General features: G+C 53.5%; 37 non-coding genes across 37 annotated transcripts; all 37 read left to right on the forward strand.

Annotated features, from left to right (window-relative positions):
• Positions 1-297: 297 nt before the first annotated feature.
• Positions 298-369, forward strand: Trnah-gug. The gene has a single exon. It is a non-coding gene; the product is annotated as a tRNA-His (tRNA).
• A 747-nt stretch (positions 370-1,116) lies between these two features.
• Trnal-uag lies at positions 1,117-1,198 on the forward strand. Its single transcript has one exon. It is a non-coding gene; the product is annotated as a tRNA-Leu (tRNA).
• Positions 1,199-1,643: 445 nt separating this feature from the next.
• Positions 1,644-1,715, forward strand: Trnae-cuc. The gene has a single exon. It is a non-coding gene; the product is annotated as a tRNA-Glu (tRNA).
• Positions 1,716-2,089: 374 nt separating this feature from the next.
• Positions 2,090-2,161, forward strand: Trnah-gug. Its single transcript has one exon. It is a non-coding gene; the product is annotated as a tRNA-His (tRNA).
• A 747-nt stretch (positions 2,162-2,908) lies between these two features.
• Positions 2,909-2,990, forward strand: Trnal-uag. The gene has a single exon. It is a non-coding gene; the product is annotated as a tRNA-Leu (tRNA).
• A 445-nt stretch (positions 2,991-3,435) lies between these two features.
• Trnae-cuc lies at positions 3,436-3,507 on the forward strand. Its single transcript has one exon. It is a non-coding gene; the product is annotated as a tRNA-Glu (tRNA).
• Positions 3,508-3,881: 374 nt separating this feature from the next.
• Trnah-gug lies at positions 3,882-3,953 on the forward strand. Its single transcript has one exon. It is a non-coding gene; the product is annotated as a tRNA-His (tRNA).
• A 747-nt stretch (positions 3,954-4,700) lies between these two features.
• Trnal-uag lies at positions 4,701-4,782 on the forward strand. Its single transcript has one exon. It is a non-coding gene; the product is annotated as a tRNA-Leu (tRNA).
• A 445-nt stretch (positions 4,783-5,227) lies between these two features.
• On the forward strand, positions 5,228-5,299 carry Trnae-cuc. The gene has a single exon. It is a non-coding gene; the product is annotated as a tRNA-Glu (tRNA).
• Positions 5,300-5,673: 374 nt separating this feature from the next.
• On the forward strand, positions 5,674-5,745 carry Trnah-gug. The gene has a single exon. It is a non-coding gene; the product is annotated as a tRNA-His (tRNA).
• A 747-nt stretch (positions 5,746-6,492) lies between these two features.
• Trnal-uag lies at positions 6,493-6,574 on the forward strand. Its single transcript has one exon. It is a non-coding gene; the product is annotated as a tRNA-Leu (tRNA).
• Positions 6,575-7,019: 445 nt separating this feature from the next.
• On the forward strand, positions 7,020-7,091 carry Trnae-cuc. Its single transcript has one exon. It is a non-coding gene; the product is annotated as a tRNA-Glu (tRNA).
• A 374-nt stretch (positions 7,092-7,465) lies between these two features.
• Trnah-gug lies at positions 7,466-7,537 on the forward strand. Its single transcript has one exon. It is a non-coding gene; the product is annotated as a tRNA-His (tRNA).
• A 747-nt stretch (positions 7,538-8,284) lies between these two features.
• On the forward strand, positions 8,285-8,366 carry Trnal-uag. Its single transcript has one exon. It is a non-coding gene; the product is annotated as a tRNA-Leu (tRNA).
• Positions 8,367-8,811: 445 nt separating this feature from the next.
• On the forward strand, positions 8,812-8,883 carry Trnae-cuc. Its single transcript has one exon. It is a non-coding gene; the product is annotated as a tRNA-Glu (tRNA).
• A 374-nt stretch (positions 8,884-9,257) lies between these two features.
• On the forward strand, positions 9,258-9,329 carry Trnah-gug. The gene has a single exon. It is a non-coding gene; the product is annotated as a tRNA-His (tRNA).
• A 747-nt stretch (positions 9,330-10,076) lies between these two features.
• On the forward strand, positions 10,077-10,158 carry Trnal-uag. Its single transcript has one exon. It is a non-coding gene; the product is annotated as a tRNA-Leu (tRNA).
• Positions 10,159-10,603: 445 nt separating this feature from the next.
• Trnae-cuc lies at positions 10,604-10,675 on the forward strand. The gene has a single exon. It is a non-coding gene; the product is annotated as a tRNA-Glu (tRNA).
• A 374-nt stretch (positions 10,676-11,049) lies between these two features.
• Trnah-gug lies at positions 11,050-11,121 on the forward strand. Its single transcript has one exon. It is a non-coding gene; the product is annotated as a tRNA-His (tRNA).
• A 747-nt stretch (positions 11,122-11,868) lies between these two features.
• Trnal-uag lies at positions 11,869-11,950 on the forward strand. The gene has a single exon. It is a non-coding gene; the product is annotated as a tRNA-Leu (tRNA).
• A 445-nt stretch (positions 11,951-12,395) lies between these two features.
• Positions 12,396-12,467, forward strand: Trnae-cuc. The gene has a single exon. It is a non-coding gene; the product is annotated as a tRNA-Glu (tRNA).
• A 374-nt stretch (positions 12,468-12,841) lies between these two features.
• Positions 12,842-12,913, forward strand: Trnah-gug. The gene has a single exon. It is a non-coding gene; the product is annotated as a tRNA-His (tRNA).
• Positions 12,914-13,660: 747 nt separating this feature from the next.
• On the forward strand, positions 13,661-13,742 carry Trnal-uag. Its single transcript has one exon. It is a non-coding gene; the product is annotated as a tRNA-Leu (tRNA).
• Positions 13,743-14,187: 445 nt separating this feature from the next.
• Positions 14,188-14,259, forward strand: Trnae-cuc. The gene has a single exon. It is a non-coding gene; the product is annotated as a tRNA-Glu (tRNA).
• Positions 14,260-14,633: 374 nt separating this feature from the next.
• Trnah-gug lies at positions 14,634-14,705 on the forward strand. The gene has a single exon. It is a non-coding gene; the product is annotated as a tRNA-His (tRNA).
• Positions 14,706-15,452: 747 nt separating this feature from the next.
• Trnal-uag lies at positions 15,453-15,534 on the forward strand. Its single transcript has one exon. It is a non-coding gene; the product is annotated as a tRNA-Leu (tRNA).
• Positions 15,535-15,979: 445 nt separating this feature from the next.
• Positions 15,980-16,051, forward strand: Trnae-cuc. Its single transcript has one exon. It is a non-coding gene; the product is annotated as a tRNA-Glu (tRNA).
• Positions 16,052-16,425: 374 nt separating this feature from the next.
• On the forward strand, positions 16,426-16,497 carry Trnah-gug. Its single transcript has one exon. It is a non-coding gene; the product is annotated as a tRNA-His (tRNA).
• Positions 16,498-17,244: 747 nt separating this feature from the next.
• Positions 17,245-17,326, forward strand: Trnal-uag. Its single transcript has one exon. It is a non-coding gene; the product is annotated as a tRNA-Leu (tRNA).
• A 445-nt stretch (positions 17,327-17,771) lies between these two features.
• Trnae-cuc lies at positions 17,772-17,843 on the forward strand. The gene has a single exon. It is a non-coding gene; the product is annotated as a tRNA-Glu (tRNA).
• A 374-nt stretch (positions 17,844-18,217) lies between these two features.
• Trnah-gug lies at positions 18,218-18,289 on the forward strand. Its single transcript has one exon. It is a non-coding gene; the product is annotated as a tRNA-His (tRNA).
• A 747-nt stretch (positions 18,290-19,036) lies between these two features.
• On the forward strand, positions 19,037-19,118 carry Trnal-uag. The gene has a single exon. It is a non-coding gene; the product is annotated as a tRNA-Leu (tRNA).
• Positions 19,119-19,563: 445 nt separating this feature from the next.
• Trnae-cuc lies at positions 19,564-19,635 on the forward strand. Its single transcript has one exon. It is a non-coding gene; the product is annotated as a tRNA-Glu (tRNA).
• Positions 19,636-20,009: 374 nt separating this feature from the next.
• Positions 20,010-20,081, forward strand: Trnah-gug. The gene has a single exon. It is a non-coding gene; the product is annotated as a tRNA-His (tRNA).
• A 747-nt stretch (positions 20,082-20,828) lies between these two features.
• Positions 20,829-20,910, forward strand: Trnal-uag. Its single transcript has one exon. It is a non-coding gene; the product is annotated as a tRNA-Leu (tRNA).
• A 445-nt stretch (positions 20,911-21,355) lies between these two features.
• On the forward strand, positions 21,356-21,427 carry Trnae-cuc. Its single transcript has one exon. It is a non-coding gene; the product is annotated as a tRNA-Glu (tRNA).
• Positions 21,428-21,801: 374 nt separating this feature from the next.
• Trnah-gug lies at positions 21,802-21,873 on the forward strand. The gene has a single exon. It is a non-coding gene; the product is annotated as a tRNA-His (tRNA).
• The last annotated feature ends 4,922 nt before the right edge of the window (positions 21,874-26,795 follow it).

The following is a 26,795-nucleotide window of genomic DNA, read 5'->3' on the forward strand; positions in this document are numbered from 1 at the left end:
GCTACGTTAAGTATGATTCACGGCAACACCTGACGGCGAGAGAGATGAAGCGTCTATCCACTTGTTATCCAGCCACATACCTGTAGTCAAGAGGCTTGGGGGACTGCAAGACATTGCCACGGAGGTGAATGCAGCTAACCACTGTAGTTAGTGTCCTGACAGCGCAGGCACGTTCATTTGCTCGTATACATGTGATGGAGACCGTGTCTCACACTGCTGTGGCGTACACCTTGGCCTAGGCTCTGCTGTGTATCGCCACTTGCATTACAGGCAGCTGCTTTCGCGGGCGCGTCCGTGGCCGTGATCGTCTAGTGGTTAGGACATTGCGTTGTGGCCGCAATAACCCAGGTTCGAATCCTGGTCACGGCAATTTTGAAAGTTTTGCCTTGCTGCCGTTGCAATGACGAGTACTCGAAATGACAGTACTCTCTTGATTTTTTCACTCGTGTTCCGCAGGCCGCAGTTTGCCCTACCACTTCATCCCCAACACGTAATGTCGCCTCCTAGAGCGCAGACGTCCGCTGCTCTCTGTAGTCGAAAAGGGCAGTTGTTTGAAGTGCGATGGATGAGCAGCCAGTCCCAGCAGAACCGGAAGCTGTGGCGTGCACTGTTTGTACAAATGCTAGGAACACTGGCGCACCAAGCAGCGCATGTAGCGTGGCCGAGCGCTTTAAGGCGCTGGTTTAAGGCACCAGACTCTCTGTAGGCGCGGTTTCGAATCCCGTAGCTGCCGGGGGCTTTGCTGTGATCGCGTTAAGCTGCCGCTTTTTCTTCAAGTGTAACCTCCTTGAGCTCACATATGTTTGATACATGGAGCATTCTAGCTCCGCCTGACAGTTACAGCTACGATACTTTAGTGGTTACGGAAAGCCCAGGTTCGAAACCTGGTCACGGCACGAAAACGTCTCTTGACGCTGTCTCCTTAACTGCGACAGCTACAGACAAGTGGCGTCGCTACCATACGGCGGGCACGGCTTTTTCTTGCTGTGGATGGCCTAAAGAGACGCTTCCAGTGGGAGAGCAGTGGAAATACATGGCACGGCGATTGCCAAGATACTTCCATTTCGAAGTGATCTTTGTAGTACAAACGAAACGTTTTGCGGCTGCTGCTCCAACGGTAACGTGGCCGAGCGGTCTAAGGCGCTGGTTTTAGGCACCAGTCTCTTCGGAGGCGTGGGTTCGAATCCCACCGTTGCCACTTTTTACGTCTCATTTTTGTGCCGTTGCGGTGTGTTCTCGTGGGGTAGGACGCAGCTCTTGTGACGCGCGTGTTGTGTAGGTAGCGTGGCCGAGCGGTCTAAGGCGCTGGTTTCAGGCACCATTCTCTTCGGAGGCGTGGGTTCCAATCCCACAGCTGCCAAACGTGTAATGTTTCCTGTGTCGAAGGCAGGTGCACTCATTGCCCGCAAAGGAAACAGCACAACAAGGCGTGAGCGTCTGCTTGGTGAATTGCCGTAGAACAGTGCGTGGTGCAACGACAGGATTTGTAGGCACCTTTTGCTCTCATCATTGCTGGCGTCCGTCTCCCCGAAATGCGTCCGGGGCACGCCGTTCTATAACGCGAGAGAGCGGATTTTTTACAGTTGTCGTCAGTTAACCGTGGGTGGCTGCTGCGTTCGCTGGAAAGAGCACTGCCGTCGTTATCCGGTGTGGTCTAGTGGCTAGGATACCTGGCTCTCACCCAGGAGGCCCGGGTTCGATTCCCGGTACCGGAATCGCGCGTTTTTGTTGCTCCTCTTATGCGACTTGTCTCGACTTTGCTCGACTGACGCTACGCTGACGCGTGCAGAAAGCTACGTTAAGTATGATTCACGGCAACACCTGACGGCGAGAGAGATGAAGCGTCTATCCACTTGTTATCCAGCCACATACCTGTAGTCAAGAGGCTTGGGGGACTGCAAGACATTGCCACGGAGGTGAATGCAGCTAACCACTGTAGTTAGTGTCCTGACAGCGCAGGCACGTTCATTTGCTCGTATACATGTGATGGAGACCGTGTCTCACACTGCTGTGGCGTACACCTTGGCCTAGGCTCTGCTGTGTATCGCCACTTGCATTACAGGCAGCTGCTTTCGCGGGCGCGTCCGTGGCCGTGATCGTCTAGTGGTTAGGACATTGCGTTGTGGCCGCAATAACCCAGGTTCGAATCCTGGTCACGGCAATTTTGAAAGTTTTGCCTTGCTGCCGTTGCAATGACGAGTACTCGAAATGACAGTACTCTCTTGATTTTTTCACTCGTGTTCCGCAGGCCGCAGTTTGCCCTACCACTTCATCCCCAACACGTAATGTCGCCTCCTAGAGCGCAGACGTCCGCTGCTCTCTGTAGTCGAAAAGGGCAGTTGTTTGAAGTGCGATGGATGAGCAGCCAGTCCCAGCAGAACCGGAAGCTGTGGCGTGCACTGTTTGTACAAATGCTAGGAACACTGGCGCACCAAGCAGCGCATGTAGCGTGGCCGAGCGCTTTAAGGCGCTGGTTTAAGGCACCAGACTCTCTGTAGGCGCGGTTTCGAATCCCGTAGCTGCCGGGGGCTTTGCTGTGATCGCGTTAAGCTGCCGCTTTTTCTTCAAGTGTAACCTCCTTGAGCTCACATATGTTTGATACATGGAGCATTCTAGCTCCGCCTGACAGTTACAGCTACGATACTTTAGTGGTTACGGAAAGCCCAGGTTCGAAACCTGGTCACGGCACGAAAACGTCTCTTGACGCTGTCTCCTTAACTGCGACAGCTACAGACAAGTGGCGTCGCTACCATACGGCGGGCACGGCTTTTTCTTGCTGTGGATGGCCTAAAGAGACGCTTCCAGTGGGAGAGCAGTGGAAATACATGGCACGGCGATTGCCAAGATACTTCCATTTCGAAGTGATCTTTGTAGTACAAACGAAACGTTTTGCGGCTGCTGCTCCAACGGTAACGTGGCCGAGCGGTCTAAGGCGCTGGTTTTAGGCACCAGTCTCTTCGGAGGCGTGGGTTCGAATCCCACCGTTGCCACTTTTTACGTCTCATTTTTGTGCCGTTGCGGTGTGTTCTCGTGGGGTAGGACGCAGCTCTTGTGACGCGCGTGTTGTGTAGGTAGCGTGGCCGAGCGGTCTAAGGCGCTGGTTTCAGGCACCATTCTCTTCGGAGGCGTGGGTTCCAATCCCACAGCTGCCAAACGTGTAATGTTTCCTGTGTCGAAGGCAGGTGCACTCATTGCCCGCAAAGGAAACAGCACAACAAGGCGTGAGCGTCTGCTTGGTGAATTGCCGTAGAACAGTGCGTGGTGCAACGACAGGATTTGTAGGCACCTTTTGCTCTCATCATTGCTGGCGTCCGTCTCCCCGAAATGCGTCCGGGGCACGCCGTTCTATAACGCGAGAGAGCGGATTTTTTACAGTTGTCGTCAGTTAACCGTGGGTGGCTGCTGCGTTCGCTGGAAAGAGCACTGCCGTCGTTATCCGGTGTGGTCTAGTGGCTAGGATACCTGGCTCTCACCCAGGAGGCCCGGGTTCGATTCCCGGTACCGGAATCGCGCGTTTTTGTTGCTCCTCTTATGCGACTTGTCTCGACTTTGCTCGACTGACGCTACGCTGACGCGTGCAGAAAGCTACGTTAAGTATGATTCACGGCAACACCTGACGGCGAGAGAGATGAAGCGTCTATCCACTTGTTATCCAGCCACATACCTGTAGTCAAGAGGCTTGGGGGACTGCAAGACATTGCCACGGAGGTGAATGCAGCTAACCACTGTAGTTAGTGTCCTGACAGCGCAGGCACGTTCATTTGCTCGTATACATGTGATGGAGACCGTGTCTCACACTGCTGTGGCGTACACCTTGGCCTAGGCTCTGCTGTGTATCGCCACTTGCATTACAGGCAGCTGCTTTCGCGGGCGCGTCCGTGGCCGTGATCGTCTAGTGGTTAGGACATTGCGTTGTGGCCGCAATAACCCAGGTTCGAATCCTGGTCACGGCAATTTTGAAAGTTTTGCCTTGCTGCCGTTGCAATGACGAGTACTCGAAATGACAGTACTCTCTTGATTTTTTCACTCGTGTTCCGCAGGCCGCAGTTTGCCCTACCACTTCATCCCCAACACGTAATGTCGCCTCCTAGAGCGCAGACGTCCGCTGCTCTCTGTAGTCGAAAAGGGCAGTTGTTTGAAGTGCGATGGATGAGCAGCCAGTCCCAGCAGAACCGGAAGCTGTGGCGTGCACTGTTTGTACAAATGCTAGGAACACTGGCGCACCAAGCAGCGCATGTAGCGTGGCCGAGCGCTTTAAGGCGCTGGTTTAAGGCACCAGACTCTCTGTAGGCGCGGTTTCGAATCCCGTAGCTGCCGGGGGCTTTGCTGTGATCGCGTTAAGCTGCCGCTTTTTCTTCAAGTGTAACCTCCTTGAGCTCACATATGTTTGATACATGGAGCATTCTAGCTCCGCCTGACAGTTACAGCTACGATACTTTAGTGGTTACGGAAAGCCCAGGTTCGAAACCTGGTCACGGCACGAAAACGTCTCTTGACGCTGTCTCCTTAACTGCGACAGCTACAGACAAGTGGCGTCGCTACCATACGGCGGGCACGGCTTTTTCTTGCTGTGGATGGCCTAAAGAGACGCTTCCAGTGGGAGAGCAGTGGAAATACATGGCACGGCGATTGCCAAGATACTTCCATTTCGAAGTGATCTTTGTAGTACAAACGAAACGTTTTGCGGCTGCTGCTCCAACGGTAACGTGGCCGAGCGGTCTAAGGCGCTGGTTTTAGGCACCAGTCTCTTCGGAGGCGTGGGTTCGAATCCCACCGTTGCCACTTTTTACGTCTCATTTTTGTGCCGTTGCGGTGTGTTCTCGTGGGGTAGGACGCAGCTCTTGTGACGCGCGTGTTGTGTAGGTAGCGTGGCCGAGCGGTCTAAGGCGCTGGTTTCAGGCACCATTCTCTTCGGAGGCGTGGGTTCCAATCCCACAGCTGCCAAACGTGTAATGTTTCCTGTGTCGAAGGCAGGTGCACTCATTGCCCGCAAAGGAAACAGCACAACAAGGCGTGAGCGTCTGCTTGGTGAATTGCCGTAGAACAGTGCGTGGTGCAACGACAGGATTTGTAGGCACCTTTTGCTCTCATCATTGCTGGCGTCCGTCTCCCCGAAATGCGTCCGGGGCACGCCGTTCTATAACGCGAGAGAGCGGATTTTTTACAGTTGTCGTCAGTTAACCGTGGGTGGCTGCTGCGTTCGCTGGAAAGAGCACTGCCGTCGTTATCCGGTGTGGTCTAGTGGCTAGGATACCTGGCTCTCACCCAGGAGGCCCGGGTTCGATTCCCGGTACCGGAATCGCGCGTTTTTGTTGCTCCTCTTATGCGACTTGTCTCGACTTTGCTCGACTGACGCTACGCTGACGCGTGCAGAAAGCTACGTTAAGTATGATTCACGGCAACACCTGACGGCGAGAGAGATGAAGCGTCTATCCACTTGTTATCCAGCCACATACCTGTAGTCAAGAGGCTTGGGGGACTGCAAGACATTGCCACGGAGGTGAATGCAGCTAACCACTGTAGTTAGTGTCCTGACAGCGCAGGCACGTTCATTTGCTCGTATACATGTGATGGAGACCGTGTCTCACACTGCTGTGGCGTACACCTTGGCCTAGGCTCTGCTGTGTATCGCCACTTGCATTACAGGCAGCTGCTTTCGCGGGCGCGTCCGTGGCCGTGATCGTCTAGTGGTTAGGACATTGCGTTGTGGCCGCAATAACCCAGGTTCGAATCCTGGTCACGGCAATTTTGAAAGTTTTGCCTTGCTGCCGTTGCAATGACGAGTACTCGAAATGACAGTACTCTCTTGATTTTTTCACTCGTGTTCCGCAGGCCGCAGTTTGCCCTACCACTTCATCCCCAACACGTAATGTCGCCTCCTAGAGCGCAGACGTCCGCTGCTCTCTGTAGTCGAAAAGGGCAGTTGTTTGAAGTGCGATGGATGAGCAGCCAGTCCCAGCAGAACCGGAAGCTGTGGCGTGCACTGTTTGTACAAATGCTAGGAACACTGGCGCACCAAGCAGCGCATGTAGCGTGGCCGAGCGCTTTAAGGCGCTGGTTTAAGGCACCAGACTCTCTGTAGGCGCGGTTTCGAATCCCGTAGCTGCCGGGGGCTTTGCTGTGATCGCGTTAAGCTGCCGCTTTTTCTTCAAGTGTAACCTCCTTGAGCTCACATATGTTTGATACATGGAGCATTCTAGCTCCGCCTGACAGTTACAGCTACGATACTTTAGTGGTTACGGAAAGCCCAGGTTCGAAACCTGGTCACGGCACGAAAACGTCTCTTGACGCTGTCTCCTTAACTGCGACAGCTACAGACAAGTGGCGTCGCTACCATACGGCGGGCACGGCTTTTTCTTGCTGTGGATGGCCTAAAGAGACGCTTCCAGTGGGAGAGCAGTGGAAATACATGGCACGGCGATTGCCAAGATACTTCCATTTCGAAGTGATCTTTGTAGTACAAACGAAACGTTTTGCGGCTGCTGCTCCAACGGTAACGTGGCCGAGCGGTCTAAGGCGCTGGTTTTAGGCACCAGTCTCTTCGGAGGCGTGGGTTCGAATCCCACCGTTGCCACTTTTTACGTCTCATTTTTGTGCCGTTGCGGTGTGTTCTCGTGGGGTAGGACGCAGCTCTTGTGACGCGCGTGTTGTGTAGGTAGCGTGGCCGAGCGGTCTAAGGCGCTGGTTTCAGGCACCATTCTCTTCGGAGGCGTGGGTTCCAATCCCACAGCTGCCAAACGTGTAATGTTTCCTGTGTCGAAGGCAGGTGCACTCATTGCCCGCAAAGGAAACAGCACAACAAGGCGTGAGCGTCTGCTTGGTGAATTGCCGTAGAACAGTGCGTGGTGCAACGACAGGATTTGTAGGCACCTTTTGCTCTCATCATTGCTGGCGTCCGTCTCCCCGAAATGCGTCCGGGGCACGCCGTTCTATAACGCGAGAGAGCGGATTTTTTACAGTTGTCGTCAGTTAACCGTGGGTGGCTGCTGCGTTCGCTGGAAAGAGCACTGCCGTCGTTATCCGGTGTGGTCTAGTGGCTAGGATACCTGGCTCTCACCCAGGAGGCCCGGGTTCGATTCCCGGTACCGGAATCGCGCGTTTTTGTTGCTCCTCTTATGCGACTTGTCTCGACTTTGCTCGACTGACGCTACGCTGACGCGTGCAGAAAGCTACGTTAAGTATGATTCACGGCAACACCTGACGGCGAGAGAGATGAAGCGTCTATCCACTTGTTATCCAGCCACATACCTGTAGTCAAGAGGCTTGGGGGACTGCAAGACATTGCCACGGAGGTGAATGCAGCTAACCACTGTAGTTAGTGTCCTGACAGCGCAGGCACGTTCATTTGCTCGTATACATGTGATGGAGACCGTGTCTCACACTGCTGTGGCGTACACCTTGGCCTAGGCTCTGCTGTGTATCGCCACTTGCATTACAGGCAGCTGCTTTCGCGGGCGCGTCCGTGGCCGTGATCGTCTAGTGGTTAGGACATTGCGTTGTGGCCGCAATAACCCAGGTTCGAATCCTGGTCACGGCAATTTTGAAAGTTTTGCCTTGCTGCCGTTGCAATGACGAGTACTCGAAATGACAGTACTCTCTTGATTTTTTCACTCGTGTTCCGCAGGCCGCAGTTTGCCCTACCACTTCATCCCCAACACGTAATGTCGCCTCCTAGAGCGCAGACGTCCGCTGCTCTCTGTAGTCGAAAAGGGCAGTTGTTTGAAGTGCGATGGATGAGCAGCCAGTCCCAGCAGAACCGGAAGCTGTGGCGTGCACTGTTTGTACAAATGCTAGGAACACTGGCGCACCAAGCAGCGCATGTAGCGTGGCCGAGCGCTTTAAGGCGCTGGTTTAAGGCACCAGACTCTCTGTAGGCGCGGTTTCGAATCCCGTAGCTGCCGGGGGCTTTGCTGTGATCGCGTTAAGCTGCCGCTTTTTCTTCAAGTGTAACCTCCTTGAGCTCACATATGTTTGATACATGGAGCATTCTAGCTCCGCCTGACAGTTACAGCTACGATACTTTAGTGGTTACGGAAAGCCCAGGTTCGAAACCTGGTCACGGCACGAAAACGTCTCTTGACGCTGTCTCCTTAACTGCGACAGCTACAGACAAGTGGCGTCGCTACCATACGGCGGGCACGGCTTTTTCTTGCTGTGGATGGCCTAAAGAGACGCTTCCAGTGGGAGAGCAGTGGAAATACATGGCACGGCGATTGCCAAGATACTTCCATTTCGAAGTGATCTTTGTAGTACAAACGAAACGTTTTGCGGCTGCTGCTCCAACGGTAACGTGGCCGAGCGGTCTAAGGCGCTGGTTTTAGGCACCAGTCTCTTCGGAGGCGTGGGTTCGAATCCCACCGTTGCCACTTTTTACGTCTCATTTTTGTGCCGTTGCGGTGTGTTCTCGTGGGGTAGGACGCAGCTCTTGTGACGCGCGTGTTGTGTAGGTAGCGTGGCCGAGCGGTCTAAGGCGCTGGTTTCAGGCACCATTCTCTTCGGAGGCGTGGGTTCCAATCCCACAGCTGCCAAACGTGTAATGTTTCCTGTGTCGAAGGCAGGTGCACTCATTGCCCGCAAAGGAAACAGCACAACAAGGCGTGAGCGTCTGCTTGGTGAATTGCCGTAGAACAGTGCGTGGTGCAACGACAGGATTTGTAGGCACCTTTTGCTCTCATCATTGCTGGCGTCCGTCTCCCCGAAATGCGTCCGGGGCACGCCGTTCTATAACGCGAGAGAGCGGATTTTTTACAGTTGTCGTCAGTTAACCGTGGGTGGCTGCTGCGTTCGCTGGAAAGAGCACTGCCGTCGTTATCCGGTGTGGTCTAGTGGCTAGGATACCTGGCTCTCACCCAGGAGGCCCGGGTTCGATTCCCGGTACCGGAATCGCGCGTTTTTGTTGCTCCTCTTATGCGACTTGTCTCGACTTTGCTCGACTGACGCTACGCTGACGCGTGCAGAAAGCTACGTTAAGTATGATTCACGGCAACACCTGACGGCGAGAGAGATGAAGCGTCTATCCACTTGTTATCCAGCCACATACCTGTAGTCAAGAGGCTTGGGGGACTGCAAGACATTGCCACGGAGGTGAATGCAGCTAACCACTGTAGTTAGTGTCCTGACAGCGCAGGCACGTTCATTTGCTCGTATACATGTGATGGAGACCGTGTCTCACACTGCTGTGGCGTACACCTTGGCCTAGGCTCTGCTGTGTATCGCCACTTGCATTACAGGCAGCTGCTTTCGCGGGCGCGTCCGTGGCCGTGATCGTCTAGTGGTTAGGACATTGCGTTGTGGCCGCAATAACCCAGGTTCGAATCCTGGTCACGGCAATTTTGAAAGTTTTGCCTTGCTGCCGTTGCAATGACGAGTACTCGAAATGACAGTACTCTCTTGATTTTTTCACTCGTGTTCCGCAGGCCGCAGTTTGCCCTACCACTTCATCCCCAACACGTAATGTCGCCTCCTAGAGCGCAGACGTCCGCTGCTCTCTGTAGTCGAAAAGGGCAGTTGTTTGAAGTGCGATGGATGAGCAGCCAGTCCCAGCAGAACCGGAAGCTGTGGCGTGCACTGTTTGTACAAATGCTAGGAACACTGGCGCACCAAGCAGCGCATGTAGCGTGGCCGAGCGCTTTAAGGCGCTGGTTTAAGGCACCAGACTCTCTGTAGGCGCGGTTTCGAATCCCGTAGCTGCCGGGGGCTTTGCTGTGATCGCGTTAAGCTGCCGCTTTTTCTTCAAGTGTAACCTCCTTGAGCTCACATATGTTTGATACATGGAGCATTCTAGCTCCGCCTGACAGTTACAGCTACGATACTTTAGTGGTTACGGAAAGCCCAGGTTCGAAACCTGGTCACGGCACGAAAACGTCTCTTGACGCTGTCTCCTTAACTGCGACAGCTACAGACAAGTGGCGTCGCTACCATACGGCGGGCACGGCTTTTTCTTGCTGTGGATGGCCTAAAGAGACGCTTCCAGTGGGAGAGCAGTGGAAATACATGGCACGGCGATTGCCAAGATACTTCCATTTCGAAGTGATCTTTGTAGTACAAACGAAACGTTTTGCGGCTGCTGCTCCAACGGTAACGTGGCCGAGCGGTCTAAGGCGCTGGTTTTAGGCACCAGTCTCTTCGGAGGCGTGGGTTCGAATCCCACCGTTGCCACTTTTTACGTCTCATTTTTGTGCCGTTGCGGTGTGTTCTCGTGGGGTAGGACGCAGCTCTTGTGACGCGCGTGTTGTGTAGGTAGCGTGGCCGAGCGGTCTAAGGCGCTGGTTTCAGGCACCATTCTCTTCGGAGGCGTGGGTTCCAATCCCACTCCTGCCAAACGTGTAATGTTTCCTGTGTCGAAGGCAGGTGCACTCATTGCCCGCAAAGGAAACAGCACAACAAGGCGTGAGCGTCTGCTTGGTGAATTGCCGTAGAACAGTGCGTGGTGCAACGACAGGATTTGTAGGCACCTTTTGCTCTCATCATTGCTGGCGTCCGTCTCCCCGAAATGCGTCCGGGGCACGCCGTTCTATAACGCGAGAGAGCGGATTTTTTACAGTTGTCGTCAGTTAACCGTGGGTGGCTGCTGCGTTCGCTGGAAAGAGCACTGCCGTCGTTATCCGGTGTGGTCTAGTGGCTAGGATACCTGGCTCTCACCCAGGAGGCCCGGGTTCGATTCCCGGTACCGGAATCGCGCGTTTTTGTTGCTCCTCTTATGCGACTTGTCTCGACTTTGCTCGACTGACGCTACGCTGACGCGTGCAGAAAGCTACGTTAAGTATGATTCACGGCAACACCTGACGGCGAGAGAGATGAAGCGTCTATCCACTTGTTATCCAGCCACATACCTGTAGTCAAGAGGCTTGGGGGACTGCAAGACATTGCCACGGAGGTGAATGCAGCTAACCACTGTAGTTAGTGTCCTGACAGCGCAGGCACGTTCATTTGCTCGTATACATGTGATGGAGACCGTGTCTCACACTGCTGTGGCGTACACCTTGGCCTAGGCTCTGCTGTGTATCGCCACTTGCATTACAGGCAGCTGCTTTCGCGGGCGCGTCCGTGGCCGTGATCGTCTAGTGGTTAGGACATTGCGTTGTGGCCGCAATAACCCAGGTTCGAATCCTGGTCACGGCAATTTTGAAAGTTTTGCCTTGCTGCCGTTGCAATGACGAGTACTCGAAATGACAGTACTCTCTTGATTTTTTCACTCGTGTTCCGCAGGCCGCAGTTTGCCCTACCACTTCATCCCCAACACGTAATGTCGCCTCCTAGAGCGCAGACGTCCGCTGCTCTCTGTAGTCGAAAAGGGCAGTTGTTTGAAGTGCGATGGATGAGCAGCCAGTCCCAGCAGAACCGGAAGCTGTGGCGTGCACTGTTTGTACAAATGCTAGGAACACTGGCGCACCAAGCAGCGCATGTAGCGTGGCCGAGCGCTTTAAGGCGCTGGTTTAAGGCACCAGACTCTCTGTAGGCGCGGTTTCGAATCCCGTAGCTGCCGGGGGCTTTGCTGTGATCGCGTTAAGCTGCCGCTTTTTCTTCAAGTGTAACCTCCTTGAGCTCACATATGTTTGATACATGGAGCATTCTAGCTCCGCCTGACAGTTACAGCTACGATACTTTAGTGGTTACGGAAAGCCCAGGTTCGAAACCTGGTCACGGCACGAAAACGTCTCTTGACGCTGTCTCCTTAACTGCGACAGCTACAGACAAGTGGCGTCGCTACCATACGGCGGGCACGGCTTTTTCTTGCTGTGGATGGCCTAAAGAGACGCTTCCAGTGGGAGAGCAGTGGAAATACATGGCACGGCGATTGCCAAGATACTTCCATTTCGAAGTGATCTTTGTAGTACAAACGAAACGTTTTGCGGCTGCTGCTCCAACGGTAACGTGGCCGAGCGGTCTAAGGCGCTGGTTTTAGGCACCAGTCTCTTCGGAGGCGTGGGTTCGAATCCCACCGTTGCCACTTTTTACGTCTCATTTTTGTGCCGTTGCGGTGTGTTCTCGTGGGGTAGGACGCAGCTCTTGTGACGCGCGTGTTGTGTAGGTAGCGTGGCCGAGCGGTCTAAGGCGCTGGTTTCAGGCACCATTCTCTTCGGAGGCGTGGGTTCCAATCCCACTCCTGCCAAACGTGTAATGTTTCCTGTGTCGAAGGCAGGTGCACTCATTGCCCGCAAAGGAAACAGCACAACAAGGCGTGAGCGTCTGCTTGGTGAATTGCCGTAGAACAGTGCGTGGTGCAACGACAGGATTTGTAGGCACCTTTTGCTCTCATCATTGCTGGCGTCCGTCTCCCCGAAATGCGTCCGGGGCACGCCGTTCTATAACGCGAGAGAGCGGATTTTTTACAGTTGTCGTCAGTTAACCGTGGGTGGCTGCTGCGTTCGCTGGAAAGAGCACTGCCGTCGTTATCCGGTGTGGTCTAGTGGCTAGGATACCTGGCTCTCACCCAGGAGGCCCGGGTTCGATTCCCGGTACCGGAATCGCGCGTTTTTGTTGCTCCTCTTATGCGACTTGTCTCGACTTTGCTCGACTGACGCTACGCTGACGCGTGCAGAAAGCTACGTTAAGTATGATTCACGGCAACACCTGACGGCGAGAGAGATGAAGCGTCTATCCACTTGTTATCCAGCCACATACCTGTAGTCAAGAGGCTTGGGGGACTGCAAGACATTGCCACGGAGGTGAATGCAGCTAACCACTGTAGTTAGTGTCCTGACAGCGCAGGCACGTTCATTTGCTCGTATACATGTGATGGAGACCGTGTCTCACACTGCTGTGGCGTACACCTTGGCCTAGGCTCTGCTGTGTATCGCCACTTGCATTACAGGCAGCTGCTTTCGCGGGCGCGTCCGTGGCCGTGATCGTCTAGTGGTTAGGACATTGCGTTGTGGCCGCAATAACCCAGGTTCGAATCCTGGTCACGGCAATTTTGAAAGTTTTGCCTTGCTGCCGTTGCAATGACGAGTACTCGAAATGACAGTACTCTCTTGATTTTTTCACTCGTGTTCCGCAGGCCGCAGTTTGCCCTACCACTTCATCCCCAACACGTAATGTCGCCTCCTAGAGCGCAGACGTCCGCTGCTCTCTGTAGTCGAAAAGGGCAGTTGTTTGAAGTGCGATGGATGAGCAGCCAGTCCCAGCAGAACCGGAAGCTGTGGCGTGCACTGTTTGTACAAATGCTAGGAACACTGGCGCACCAAGCAGCGCATGTAGCGTGGCCGAGCGCTTTAAGGCGCTGGTTTAAGGCACCAGACTCTCTGTAGGCGCGGTTTCGAATCCCGTAGCTGCCGGGGGCTTTGCTGTGATCGCGTTAAGCTGCCGCTTTTTCTTCAAGTGTAACCTCCTTGAGCTCACATATGTTTGATACATGGAGCATTCTAGCTCCGCCTGACAGTTACAGCTACGATACTTTAGTGGTTACGGAAAGCCCAGGTTCGAAACCTGGTCACGGCACGAAAACGTCTCTTGACGCTGTCTCCTTAACTGCGACAGCTACAGACAAGTGGCGTCGCTACCATACGGCGGGCACGGCTTTTTCTTGCTGTGGATGGCCTAAAGAGACGCTTCCAGTGGGAGAGCAGTGGAAATACATGGCACGGCGATTGCCAAGATACTTCCATTTCGAAGTGATCTTTGTAGTACAAACGAAACGTTTTGCGGCTGCTGCTCCAACGGTAACGTGGCCGAGCGGTCTAAGGCGCTGGTTTTAGGCACCAGTCTCTTCGGAGGCGTGGGTTCGAATCCCACCGTTGCCACTTTTTACGTCTCATTTTTGTGCCGTTGCGGTGTGTTCTCGTGGGGTAGGACGCAGCTCTTGTGACGCGCGTGTTGTGTAGGTAGCGTGGCCGAGCGGTCTAAGGCGCTGGTTTCAGGCACCATTCTCTTCGGAGGCGTGGGTTCCAATCCCACTCCTGCCAAACGTGTAATGTTTCCTGTGTCGAAGGCAGGTGCACTCATTGCCCGCAAAGGAAACAGCACAACAAGGCGTGAGCGTCTGCTTGGTGAATTGCCGTAGAACAGTGCGTGGTGCAACGACAGGATTTGTAGGCACCTTTTGCTCTCATCATTGCTGGCGTCCGTCTCCCCGAAATGCGTCCGGGGCACGCCGTTCTATAACGCGAGAGAGCGGATTTTTTACAGTTGTCGTCAGTTAACCGTGGGTGGCTGCTGCGTTCGCTGGAAAGAGCACTGCCGTCGTTATCCGGTGTGGTCTAGTGGCTAGGATACCTGGCTCTCACCCAGGAGGCCCGGGTTCGATTCCCGGTACCGGAATCGCGCGTTTTTGTTGCTCCTCTTATGCGACTTGTCTCGACTTTGCTCGACTGACGCTACGCTGACGCGTGCAGAAAGCTACGTTAAGTATGATTCACGGCAACACCTGACGGCGAGAGAGATGAAGCGTCTATCCACTTGTTATCCAGCCACATACCTGTAGTCAAGAGGCTTGGGGGACTGCAAGACATTGCCACGGAGGTGAATGCAGCTAACCACTGTAGTTAGTGTCCTGACAGCGCAGGCACGTTCATTTGCTCGTATACATGTGATGGAGACCGTGTCTCACACTACTGTGGCGTACACCTTGGCCTAGGCTCTGCTGTGTATCGCCACTTGCATTACAGGCAGCTGCTTTCGCGGGCGCGTCCGTGGCCGTGATCGTCTAGTGGTTAGGACATTGCGTTGTGGCCGCAATAACCCAGGTTCGAATCCTGGTCACGGCAATTTTGAAAGTTTTGCCTTGCTGCCGTTGCAATGACGAGTACTCGAAATGACAGTACTCTCTTGATTTTTTCACTCGTGTTCCGCAGGCCGCAGTTTGCCCTACCACTTCATCCCCAACACGTAATGTCGCCTCCTAGAGCGCAGACGTCCGCTGCTCTCTGTAGTCGAAAAGGGCAGTTGTTTGAAGTGCGATGGATGAGCAGCCAGTCCCAGCAGAACCGGAAGCTGTGGCGTGCACTGTTTGTACAAATGCTAGGAACACTGGCGCACCAAGCAGCGCATGTAGCGTGGCCGAGCGCTTTAAGGCGCTGGTTTAAGGCACCAGACTCTCTGTAGGCGCGGTTTCGAATCCCGTAGCTGCCGGGGGCTTTGCTGTGATCGCGTTAAGCTGCCGCTTTTTCTTCAAGTGTAACCTCCTTGAGCTCACATATGTTTGATACATGGAGCATTCTAGCTCCGCCTGACAGTTACAGCTACGATACTTTAGTGGTTACGGAAAGCCCAGGTTCGAAACCTGGTCACGGCACGAAAACGTCTCTTGACGCTGTCTCCTTAACTGCGACAGCTACAGACAAGTGGCGTCGCTACCATACGGCGGGCACGGCTTTTTCTTGCTGTGGATGGCCTAAAGAGACGCTTCCAGTGGGAGAGCAGTGGAAATACATGGCACGGCGATTGCCAAGATACTTCCATTTCGAAGTGATCTTTGTAGTACAAACGAAACGTTTTGCGGCTGCTGCTCCAACGGTAACGTGGCCGAGCGGTCTAAGGCGCTGGTTTTAGGCACCAGTCTCTTCGGAGGCGTGGGTTCGAATCCCACCGTTGCCACTTTTTACGTCTCATTTTTGTGCCGTTGCGGTGTGTTCTCGTGGGGTAGGACGCAGCTCTTGTGACGCGCGTGTTGTGTAGGTAGCGTGGCCGAGCGGTCTAAGGCGCTGGTTTCAGGCACCATTCTCTTCGGAGGCGTGGGTTCCAATCCCACTCCTGCCAAACGTGTAATGTTTCCTGTGTCGAAGGCAGGTGCACTCATTGCCCGCAAAGGAAACAGCACAACAAGGCGTGAGCGTCTGCTTGGTGAATTGCCGTAGAACAGTGCGTGGTGCAACGACAGGATTTGTAGGCACCTTTTGCTCTCATCATTGCTGGCGTCCGTCTCCCCGAAATGCGTCCGGGGCACGCCGTTCTATAACGCGAGAGAGCGGATTTTTTACAGTTGTCGTCAGTTAACCGTGGGTGGCTGCTGCGTTCGCTGGAAAGAGCACTGCCGTCGTTATCCGGTGTGGTCTAGTGGCTAGGATACCTGGCTCTCACCCAGGAGGCCCGGGTTCGATTCCCGGTACCGGAATCGCGCGTTTTTGTTGCTCCTCTTATGCGACTTGTCTCGACTTTGCTCGACTGACGCTACGCTGACGCGTGCAGAAAGCTACGTTAAGTATGATTCACGGCAACACCTGACGGCGAGAGAGATGAAGCGTCTATCCACTTGTTATCCAGCCACATACCTGTAGTCAAGAGGCTTGGGGGACTGCAAGACATTGCCACGGAGGTGAATGCAGCTAACCACTGTAGTTAGTGTCCTGACAGCGCAGGCACGTTCATTTGCTCGTATACATGTGATGGAGACCGTGTCTCACACTACTGTGGCGTACACCTTGGCCTAGGCTCTGCTGTGTATCGCCACTTGCATTACAGGCAGCTGCTTTCGCGGGCGCGTCCGTGGCCGTGATCGTCTAGTGGTTAGGACATTGCGTTGTGGCCGCAATAACCCAGGTTCGAATCCTGGTCACGGCAATTTTGAAAGTTTTGCCTTGCTGCCGTTGCAATGACGAGTACTCGAAATGACAGTACTCTCTTGATTTTTTCACTCGTGTTCCGCAGGCCGCAGTTTGCCCTACCACTTCATCCCCAACACGTAATGTCGCCTCCTAGAGCGCAGACGTCCGCTGCTCTCTGTAGTCGAAAAGGGCAGTTGTTTGAAGTGCGATGGATGAGCAGCCAGTCCCAGCAGAACCGGAAGCTGTGGCGTGCACTGTTTGTACAAATGCTAGGAACACTGGCGCACCAAGCAGCGCATGTAGCGTGGCCGAGCGCTTTAAGGCGCTGGTTTAAGGCACCAGACTCTCTGTAGGCGCGGTTTCGAATCCCGTAGCTGCCGGGGGCTTTGCTGTGATCGCGTTAAGCTGCCGCTTTTTCTTCAAGTGTAACCTCCTTGAGCTCACATATGTTTGATACATGGAGCATTCTAGCTCCGCCTGACAGTTACAGCTACGATACTTTAGTGGTTACGGAAAGCCCAGGTTCGAAACCTGGTCACGGCACGAAAACGTCTCTTGACGCTGTCTCCTTAACTGCGACAGCTACAGACAAGTGGCGTCGCTACCATACGGCGGGCACGGCTTTTTCTTGCTGTGGATGGCCTAAAGAGACGCTTCCAGTGGGAGAGCAGTGGAAATACATGGCACGGCGATTGCCAAGATACTTCCATTTCGAAGTGATCTTTGTAGTACAAACGAAACGTTTTGCGGCTGCTGCTCCAACGGTAACGTGGCCGAGCGGTCTAAGGCGCTGGTTTTAGGCACCAGTCTCTTCGGAGGCGTGGGTTCGAATCCCACCGTTGCCACTTTTTACGTCTCATTTTTGTGCCGTTGCGGTGTGTTCTCGTGGGGTAGGACGCAGCTCTTGTGACGCGCGTGTTGTGTAGGTAGCGTGGCCGAGCGGTCTAAGGCGCTGGTTTCAGGCACCATTCTCTTCGGAGGCGTGGGTTCCAATCCCACAGCTGCCAAACGTGTAATGTTTCCTGTGTCGAAGGCAGGTGCACTCATTGCCCGCAAAGGAAACAGCACAACAAGGCGTGAGCGTCTGCTTGGTGAATTGCCGTAGAACAGTGCGTGGTGCAACGACAGGATTTGTAGGCACCTTTTGCTCTCATCATTGCTGGCGTCCGTCTCCCCGAAATGCGTCCGGGGCACGCCGTTCTATAACGCGAGAGAGCGGATTTTTTACAGTTGTCGTCAGTTAACCGTGGGTGGCTGCTGCGTTCGCTGGAAAGAGCACTGCCGTCGTTATCCGGTGTGGTCTAGTGGCTAGGATACCTGGCTCTCACCCAGGAGGCCCGGGTTCGATTCCCGGTACCGGAATCGCGCGTTTTTGTTGCTCCTCTTATGCGACTTGTCTCGACTTTGCTCGACTGACGCTACGCTGACGCGTGCAGAAAGCTACGTTAAGTATGATTCACGGCAACACCTGACGGCGAGAGAGATGAAGCGTCTATCCACTTGTTATCCAGCCACATACCTGTAGTCAAGAGGCTTGGGGGACTGCAAGACATTGCCACGGAGGTGAATGCAGCTAACCACTGTAGTTAGTGTCCTGACAGCGCAGGCACGTTCATTTGCTCGTATACATGTGATGGAGACCGTGTCTCACACTACTGTGGCGTACACCTTGGCCTAGGCTCTGCTGTGTATCGCCACTTGCATTACAGGCAGCTGCTTTCGCGGGCGCGTCCGTGGCCGTGATCGTCTAGTGGTTAGGACATTGCGTTGTGGCCGCAATAACCCAGGTTCGAATCCTGGTCACGGCAATTTTGAAAGTTTTGCCTTGCTGCCGTTGCAATGACGAGTACTCGAAATGACAGTACTCTCTTGATTTTTTCACTCGTGTTCCGCAGGCCGCAGTTTGCCCTACCACTTCATCCCCAACACGTAATGTCGCCTCCTAGAGCGCAGACGTCCGCTGCTCTCTGTAGTCGAAAAGGGCAGTTGTTTGAAGTGCGATGGATGAGCAGCCAGTCCCAGCAGAACCGGAAGCTGTGGCGTGCACTGTTTGTACAAATGCTAGGAACACTGGCGCACCAAGCAGCGCATGTAGCGTGGCCGAGCGCTTTAAGGCGCTGGTTTAAGGCACCAGACTCTCTGTAGGCGCGGTTTCGAATCCCGTAGCTGCCGGGGGCTTTGCTGTGATCGCGTTAAGCTGCCGCTTTTTCTTCAAGTGTAACCTCCTTGAGCTCACATATGTTTGATACATGGAGCATTCTAGCTCCGCCTGACAGTTACAGCTACGATACTTTAGTGGTTACGGAAAGCCCAGGTTCGAAACCTGGTCACGGCACGAAAACGTCTCTTGACGCTGTCTCCTTAACTGCGACAGCTACAGACAAGTGGCGTCGCTACCATACGGCGGGCACGGCTTTTTCTTGCTGTGGATGGCCTAAAGAGACGCTTCCAGTGGGAGAGCAGTGGAAATACATGGCACGGCGATTGCCAAGATACTTCCATTTCGAAGTGATCTTTGTAGTACAAACGAAACGTTTTGCGGCTGCTGCTCCAACGGTAACGTGGCCGAGCGGTCTAAGGCGCTGGTTTTAGGCACCAGTCTCTTCGGAGGCGTGGGTTCGAATCCCACCGTTGCCACTTTTTACGTCTCATTTTTGTGCCGTTGCGGTGTGTTCTCGTGGGGTAGGACGCAGCTCTTGTGACGCGCGTGTTGTGTAGGTAGCGTGGCCGAGCGGTCTAAGGCGCTGGTTTCAGGCACCATTCTCTTCGGAGGCGTGGGTTCCAATCCCACTCCTGCCAAACGTGTAATGTTTCCTGTGTCGAAGGCAGGTGCACTCATTGCCCGCAAAGGAAACAGCACAACAAGGCGTGAGCGTCTGCTTGGTGAATTGCCGTAGAACAGTGCGTGGTGCAACGACAGGATTTGTAGGCACCTTTTGCTCTCATCATTGCTGGCGTCCGTCTCCCCGAAATGCGTCCGGGGCACGCCGTTCTATAACGCGAGAGAGCGGATTTTTTACAGTTGTCGTCAGTTAACCGTGGGTGGCTGCTGCGTTCGCTGGAAAGAGCACTGCCGTCGTTATCCGGTGTGGTCTAGTGGCTAGGATACCTGGCTCTCACCCAGGAGGCCCGGGTTCGATTCCCGGTACCGGAATCGCGCGTTTTTGTTGCTCCTCTTATGCGACTTGTCTCGACTTTGCTCGACTGACGCTACGCTGACGCGTGCAGAAAGCTACGTTAAGTATGATTCACGGCAACACCTGACGGCGAGAGAGATGAAGCGTCTATCCACTTGTTATCCAGCCACATACCTGTAGTCAAGAGGCTTGGGGGACTGCAAGACATTGCCACGGAGGTGAATGCAGCTAACCACTGTAGTTAGTGTCCTGACAGCGCAGGCACGTTCATTTGCTCGTATACATGTGATGGAGACCGTGTCTCACACTACTGTGGCGTACACCTTGGCCTAGGCTCTGCTGTGTATCGCCACTTGCATTACAGGCAGCTGCTTTCGCGGGCGCGTCCGTGGCCGTGATCGTCTAGTGGTTAGGACATTGCGTTGTGGCCGCAATAACCCAGGTTCGAATCCTGGTCACGGCAATTTTGAAAGTTTTGCCTTGCTGCCGTTGCAATGACGAGTACTCGAAATGACAGTACTCTCTTGATTTTTTCACTCGTGTTCCGCAGGCCGCAGTTTGCCCTACCACTTCATCCCCAACACGTAATGTCGCCTCCTAGAGCGCAGACGTCCGCTGCTCTCTGTAGTCGAAAAGGGCAGTTGTTTGAAGTGCGATGGATGAGCAGCCAGTCCCAGCAGAACCGGAAGCTGTGGCGTGCACTGTTTGTACAAATGCTAGGAACACTGGCGCACCAAGCAGCGCATGTAGCGTGGCCGAGCGCTTTAAGGCGCTGGTTTAAGGCACCAGACTCTCTGTAGGCGCGGTTTCGAATCCCGTAGCTGCCGGGGGCTTTGCTGTGATCGCGTTAAGCTGCCGCTTTTTCTTCAAGTGTAACCTCCTTGAGCTCACATATGTTTGATACATGGAGCATTCTAGCTCCGCCTGACAGTTACAGCTACGATACTTTAGTGGTTACGGAAAGCCCAGGTTCGAAACCTGGTCACGGCACGAAAACGTCTCTTGACGCTGTCTCCTTAACTGCGACAGCTACAGACAAGTGGCGTCGCTACCATACGGCGGGCACGGCTTTTTCTTGCTGTGGATGGCCTAAAGAGACGCTTCCAGTGGGAGAGCAGTGGAAATACATGGCACGGCGATTGCCAAGATACTTCCATTTCGAAGTGATCTTTGTAGTACAAACGAAACGTTTTGCGGCTGCTGCTCCAACGGTAACGTGGCCGAGCGGTCTAAGGCGCTGGTTTTAGGCACCAGTCTCTTCGGAGGCGTGGGTTCGAATCCCACCGTTGCCACTTTTTACGTCTCATTTTTGTGCCGTTGCGGTGTGTTCTCGTGGGGTAGGACGCAGCTCTTGTGACGCGCGTGTTGTGTAGGTAGCGTGGCCGAGCGGTCTAAGGCGCTGGTTTCAGGCACCATTCTCTTCGGAGGCGTGGGTTCCAATCCCACAGCTGCCAAACGTGTAATGTTTCCTGTGTCGAAGGCAGGTGCACTCATTGCCCGCAAAGGAAACAGCACAACAAGGCGTGAGCGTCTGCTTGGTGAATTGCCGTAGAACAGTGCGTGGTGCAACGACAGGATTTGTAGGCACCTTTTGCTCTCATCATTGCTGGCGTCCGTCTCCCCGAAATGCGTCCGGGGCACGCCGTTCTATAACGCGAGAGAGCGGATTTTTTACAGTTGTCGTCAGTTAACCGTGGGTGGCTGCTGCGTTCGCTGGAAAGAGCACTGCCGTCGTTATCCGGTGTGGTCTAGTGGCTAGGATACCTGGCTCTCACCCAGGAGGCCCGGGTTCGATTCCCGGTACCGGAATCGCGCGTTTTTGTTGCTCCTCTTATGCGACTTGTCTCGACTTTGCTCGACTGACGCTACGCTGACGCGTGCAGAAAGCTACGTTAAGTATGATTCACGGCAACACCTGACGGCGAGAGAGATGAAGCGTCTATCCACTTGTTATCCAGCCACATACCTGTAGTCAAGAGGCTTGGGGGACTGCAAGACATTGCCACGGAGGTGAATGCAGCTAACCACTGTAGTTAGTGTCCTGACAGCGCAGGCACGTTCATTTGCTCGTATACATGTGATGGAGACCGTGTCTCACACTGCTGTGGCGTACACCTTGGCCTAGGCTCTGCTGTGTATCGCCACTTGCATTACAGGCAGCTGCTTTCGCGGGCGCGTCCGTGGCCGTGATCGTCTAGTGGTTAGGACATTGCGTTGTGGCCGCAATAACCCAGGTTCGAATCCTGGTCACGGCAATTTTGAAAGTTTTGCCTTGCTGCCGTTGCAATGACGAGTACTCGAAATGACAGTACTCTCTTGATTTTTTCACTCGTGTTCCGCAGGCCGCAGTTTGCCCTACCACTTCATCCCCAACACGTAATGTCGCCTCCTAGAGCGCAGACGTCCGCTGCTCTCTGTAGTCGAAAAGGGCAGTTGTTTGAAGTGCGATGGATGAGCAGCCAGTCCCAGCAGAACCGGAAGCTGTGGCGTGCACTGTTTGTACAAATGCTAGGAACACTGGCGCACCAAGCAGCGCATGTAGCGTGGCCGAGCGCTTTAAGGCGCTGGTTTAAGGCACCAGACTCTCTGTAGGCGCGGTTTCGAATCCCGTAGCTGCCGGGGGCTTTGCTGTGATCGCGTTAAGCTGCCGCTTTTTCTTCAAGTGTAACCTCCTTGAGCTCACATATGTTTGATACATGGAGCATTCTAGCTCCGCCTGACAGTTACAGCTACGATACTTTAGTGGTTACGGAAAGCCCAGGTTCGAAACCTGGTCACGGCACGAAAACGTCTCTTGACGCTGTCTCCTTAACTGCGACAGCTACAGACAAGTGGCGTCGCTACCATACGGCGGGCACGGCTTTTTCTTGCTGTGGATGGCCTAAAGAGACGCTTCCAGTGGGAGAGCAGTGGAAATACATGGCACGGCGATTGCCAAGATACTTCCATTTCGAAGTGATCTTTGTAGTACAAACGAAACGTTTTGCGGCTGCTGCTCCAACGGTAACGTGGCCGAGCGGTCTAAGGCGCTGGTTTTAGGCACCAGTCTCTTCGGAGTCGTGGGCCCGAACACATCGCGCGCTCGCTCCGGCGTGTCGGGCGGTGTTTACGTGTGCTTCGCGGTCGGCGGCGGTTCATCGCGGTGACTGTTTCTTCGCTGCACTAGTCAGCTGAACTGTAAGTTAACATGGATTCCGAAGACCGAGAAAATAATATCCAATGCGAGTTTGATAGAAACGTAACCCGACCGTCTGCTTTTGAAATTCATTCGTGGATGAAAAATGACTTGAAAATTCCTGAAAGTGATGTGTTAGGCTTGCAATTAGACGCGTACCTGAACTCTTTGTTTGTAAAATTGAAATGTCCGGAATTGTGCGATGCCCTTGTCAGTGAAAACGGTGGCGTGCGTAAATTCAAACACTCTGATGGGACAATTAGCAATGTGACTCTGTCGAATGCTGGATTTGGTATTCGAAATGTTCGGGTATTCAATCTGCCGTTTGAGACTAGGAATGAGACAATAGCTCGTAGCCTTATGCCTTATGGCACAGTTTTGTCGATTACGAAGGAAAAGTGGTCGTCCGCTTACATATATCAGGTTGAGAACGGTATCCGTAGTGTCAACATGATTGTGAGGAAGCACGTTCCCTCGTTTTTGGTTATGGCCGGCCACCGGGCTTTTATTTCGTATAGTGGTCAGCCGCAAACGTGTTCCTATTGCAATGCCACCGACCATTTTCGGCAAAATTGTCCTCGGCGTAGGCGCCCTGTGCAGTTACCGCCCCGTGGGCAAGATGACGACGCGTCGTACGCGGCCGTGTTGTTAGGTGTTCCCCGTTCACCGGCACGTTCCGCGGAAACGGCAACGCCTTTAGTTGATGCGGTCGCGATGGATGTCGATGCCACTGCAACCGGACTTGATTCTGTTCAAAACATGTCCGTTTCTTCTCAGTCAGTTCCCGTAGCTACTGTATTGCTTCCGCCTCCGGCTGGGCCAGTAGTTCCGGAGCGGACCGGATCAGAACCCGTTCAGGTGGTTACCCCCCCTGTTGCTGTTGTGGATTCGTCACCATCTACTTCCGTGCTTCAGGGTGTTCCGGACGCGGCTCCTGCCTCACAGGAACCAAAGCCAAGGCGTGAAAGTGTTTCGGAGAGGCGTGGCAATACTGACCGCTTCCGCAGTGCCAGTAGTTCGCGGATTTTAGACACACGGTCTTTTTCTCGCGGAGAACGCAGCCCGTCTCCGGAATGGAAGCAGGTTCCCCGTCCGAAGTCAAAACAAAAACAAAAATCTGTGCAAAAGCCGGCGCACAAGCCCTTGCCCCGCCCCGTAGTCGAATCACGGCCGTCGGTTGCGACGGGGCGTCGTCCACAGCGTCCTGTGGCGAGCAGTCAGCCGGCGCCTACGACAAGTGTGTCGGCAGACAGGCGGGAACAGGTTGTCCAGCAGTTAAAGGAAATGTTGCACCACTCTGATGTAAATCTAGCAATGGACACTACGACGTCTCAGGCAACGAACCCGGCACAACTTTCGGTTAAGCGTAAGGCGGAAGACACCCCCCAGCGTCGCACGCGTCCCCCTTCACAGGATTCCGCGTCCGCACCTCCCACACAAGAACCGCCTACTTCAGCTGCACCGTTTGAACGTTCTGACTGGGCAGACGATATGGAGGAGGAGGGTGGGTCCACTCCTGCCGTCTAATTTGTTTTCTTTGTTTTTCCCTGTTGTTTATGGTAGCAAGTCCTCCATCAGTTGTGGCTACTATTAATCTTAATAAGTTGGAGTCGCCTGTGAAGTTTGCAAGTTTTGTGGGTTTTATAAATTACATTGCTGCTGATGTAGTGTTTTTGCAGGAGGTTGTGATAGATATACTTCACTCCATTCCGGGCTATCAAGTGCTCTTGAACTTTGATATCGAGTGTAATTGTGGTACTGCCATTTTAATTCGTGTTGGTCATGATTATAGTAATGTCGCTACAATTCCTAACGGTCGTGGTGTAGCCTGCACGATCAACAACGTACGATATATTAACGTGTACGCCCCTTCTGGTGCCGACGGGCAGCCACGTCGCCGTGTGTTTTATAGCAGTGACATTTGTCACCTTTTACAGGGCCCCCACCTGCCCGCAGTCATGGGCGGCGATTTTAATTGCGTGCTGGACGATAGAGATCAGGAGCCACGGCCTTATAAGTGCCTAGAATTACAGACGCTCGTTACTGAGATGAATTTAATTGACTCGTGGTGTTATTTACACCCGCGGGACGTGGGCTTTACTTTCTTTTATCCCACGGGAAGGAGTCGGCTCGATAGGATTTATGTTTCTCGTGATAAACAGCACTGTCTTACGGACTCCTCTGTTCACCCCGTGATTTTTTCCGATCATTGTGCGTATGTCTGCCGCTTTCATTCTCTATTGGCGGGTAAACCCCGCGCCAGTCGATTATGGAAGTTTAATGTGCGACATCTCTCACACCCACATTTTGCGCCGGTTATCGTGCGTGTGTGGCAGAGGGTGCTAAAATATCGCGGTCTATATGCCTCCACTTTGTCTTGGTGGGTAGAATTTGTTAAGCCGGCATTACGCAAGGCCATCCTGGAGTTCGGTCAGGATGTTGCTCACTGGGAGCGCTCTACATTGCACTTTTACGAGAGCTGTTTAAATGATGCCATCCACCTGCACACAACTAATCCCGCTCTTCGGATGGCGACAATTCGGCGTATCAAACTCCGTCTTCTGGATTTGAAAAGGGAATCGTTACGCGGATCTGTCGTACGGAGCCGAGCCCCCGGGGCGCTTGCTGATGAAGCGCCTTCCGTGTTTCATCAGCTGCGCGAACGCCGGCGCGCGAAGCGACGTTACGTCACAGAGCTGGAATCAGCTGACGGTGCGCGGCTTAATAGCCAGGCGGCAATTCTTGCCGAGGCCCACCGTCACTTCATCGAACTTTTCAGTGAGAAATACACTGATACTGCCGCGATTTCAGAGCTTCTCCACGACGTTCCGTACGTCTTATCCGTAGCGGATCGCCGTCGCCTCACAGAAAACTTTACTGTGGACGAAGTGAGTGATGTCTTAAAACTGTGTTCCCAGAATAAATCACCGGGTGCTGATGGGTTGCCACCGGAATTTTATTTGCATCTTTGGCACTTGTTTGGCTCGGCCCTGACTGATGTTTTTAATGAAATTTTAAATGGTGTGGATGTTCCTGCGTCCTTCCTGGAAGGGATTGTGGTCTTGGCTCCTAAGGTTCCAGTCGCCAGGAAACTGTGCAATCTTAGACCCATCACCCTTCTTAATGGTGACTACAAACTCTTCACCAAATGTGTCTCCTCACGCTTGAAGCTGGTCATGAAAAAACTGATTAGTCCCTTTCAATACTGTGCAGTGCCTCAACGCACTCTCTATGGTGCTGTGTCCACATACCGAGATGCCATTGCCTATGCTTCGACGAATAGGATTCCTTTTGGCATTTTATCCATCGATTTTGCAATGGCTTTTGATAGAGTTAGCCACCTATATCTCCGGCGAGTGCTCCAGAAGTTTGGTTTCGGTGTAAAGTATATAACTATGATTTTTAACCTTTTCAAAAATTCCACCTCACGGATTAGTATCAATGGATTTTTGTCGGAACCTGTTCCGCTCTGCTGTTCAGTCAAACAAGGGTGCCCTCTGTCAATGGCGCTTTACGCAATCTCCTTAGATCCTTTGTTGCGTAAGTTGCACAGTGTTTGTAGGGGAATCCGTATTGGGGATGAGAAGCACGTTTGTCGCGCTTATGCTGACGACCTTGGCCTCTTGGTGTCCTCGGCTACCGATTTTGATACAATACGCGCTGTTCTTACACAGTATGAACGTACATCCGGTGCGAGCATCAATACCCGTAAGACGGTTTTTCTGCCTATTTATGCGGCGACACGTGGCTTCAAACGCCCATGGTTTACAGTGAAGCAGGAACACAAAATTTTGGGTGTTCGCTTTCAAGCCAATCTGTTACAGACTGCGTCCTACAACTGGCGTATTGTCTTAAATGGCATACGAGCTATGGCTAGCCTGTCCGCTACTCGCACCCTCGCATTAACACAGCGGGTGATTTTAATAAATGTTTTCTTGCTCAGCAAAGCCTGGTACCTCGCACAGTTATTTCAGGTACCCAAGAATTTGGGCAGAGCTATAA

This window comes from Schistocerca piceifrons, chromosome 1, assembly GCF_021461385.2.
Source record: "Schistocerca piceifrons isolate TAMUIC-IGC-003096 chromosome 1, iqSchPice1.1, whole genome shotgun sequence".
Lineage (NCBI taxonomy): Eukaryota > Metazoa > Arthropoda > Insecta > Orthoptera > Acrididae > Schistocerca > Schistocerca piceifrons.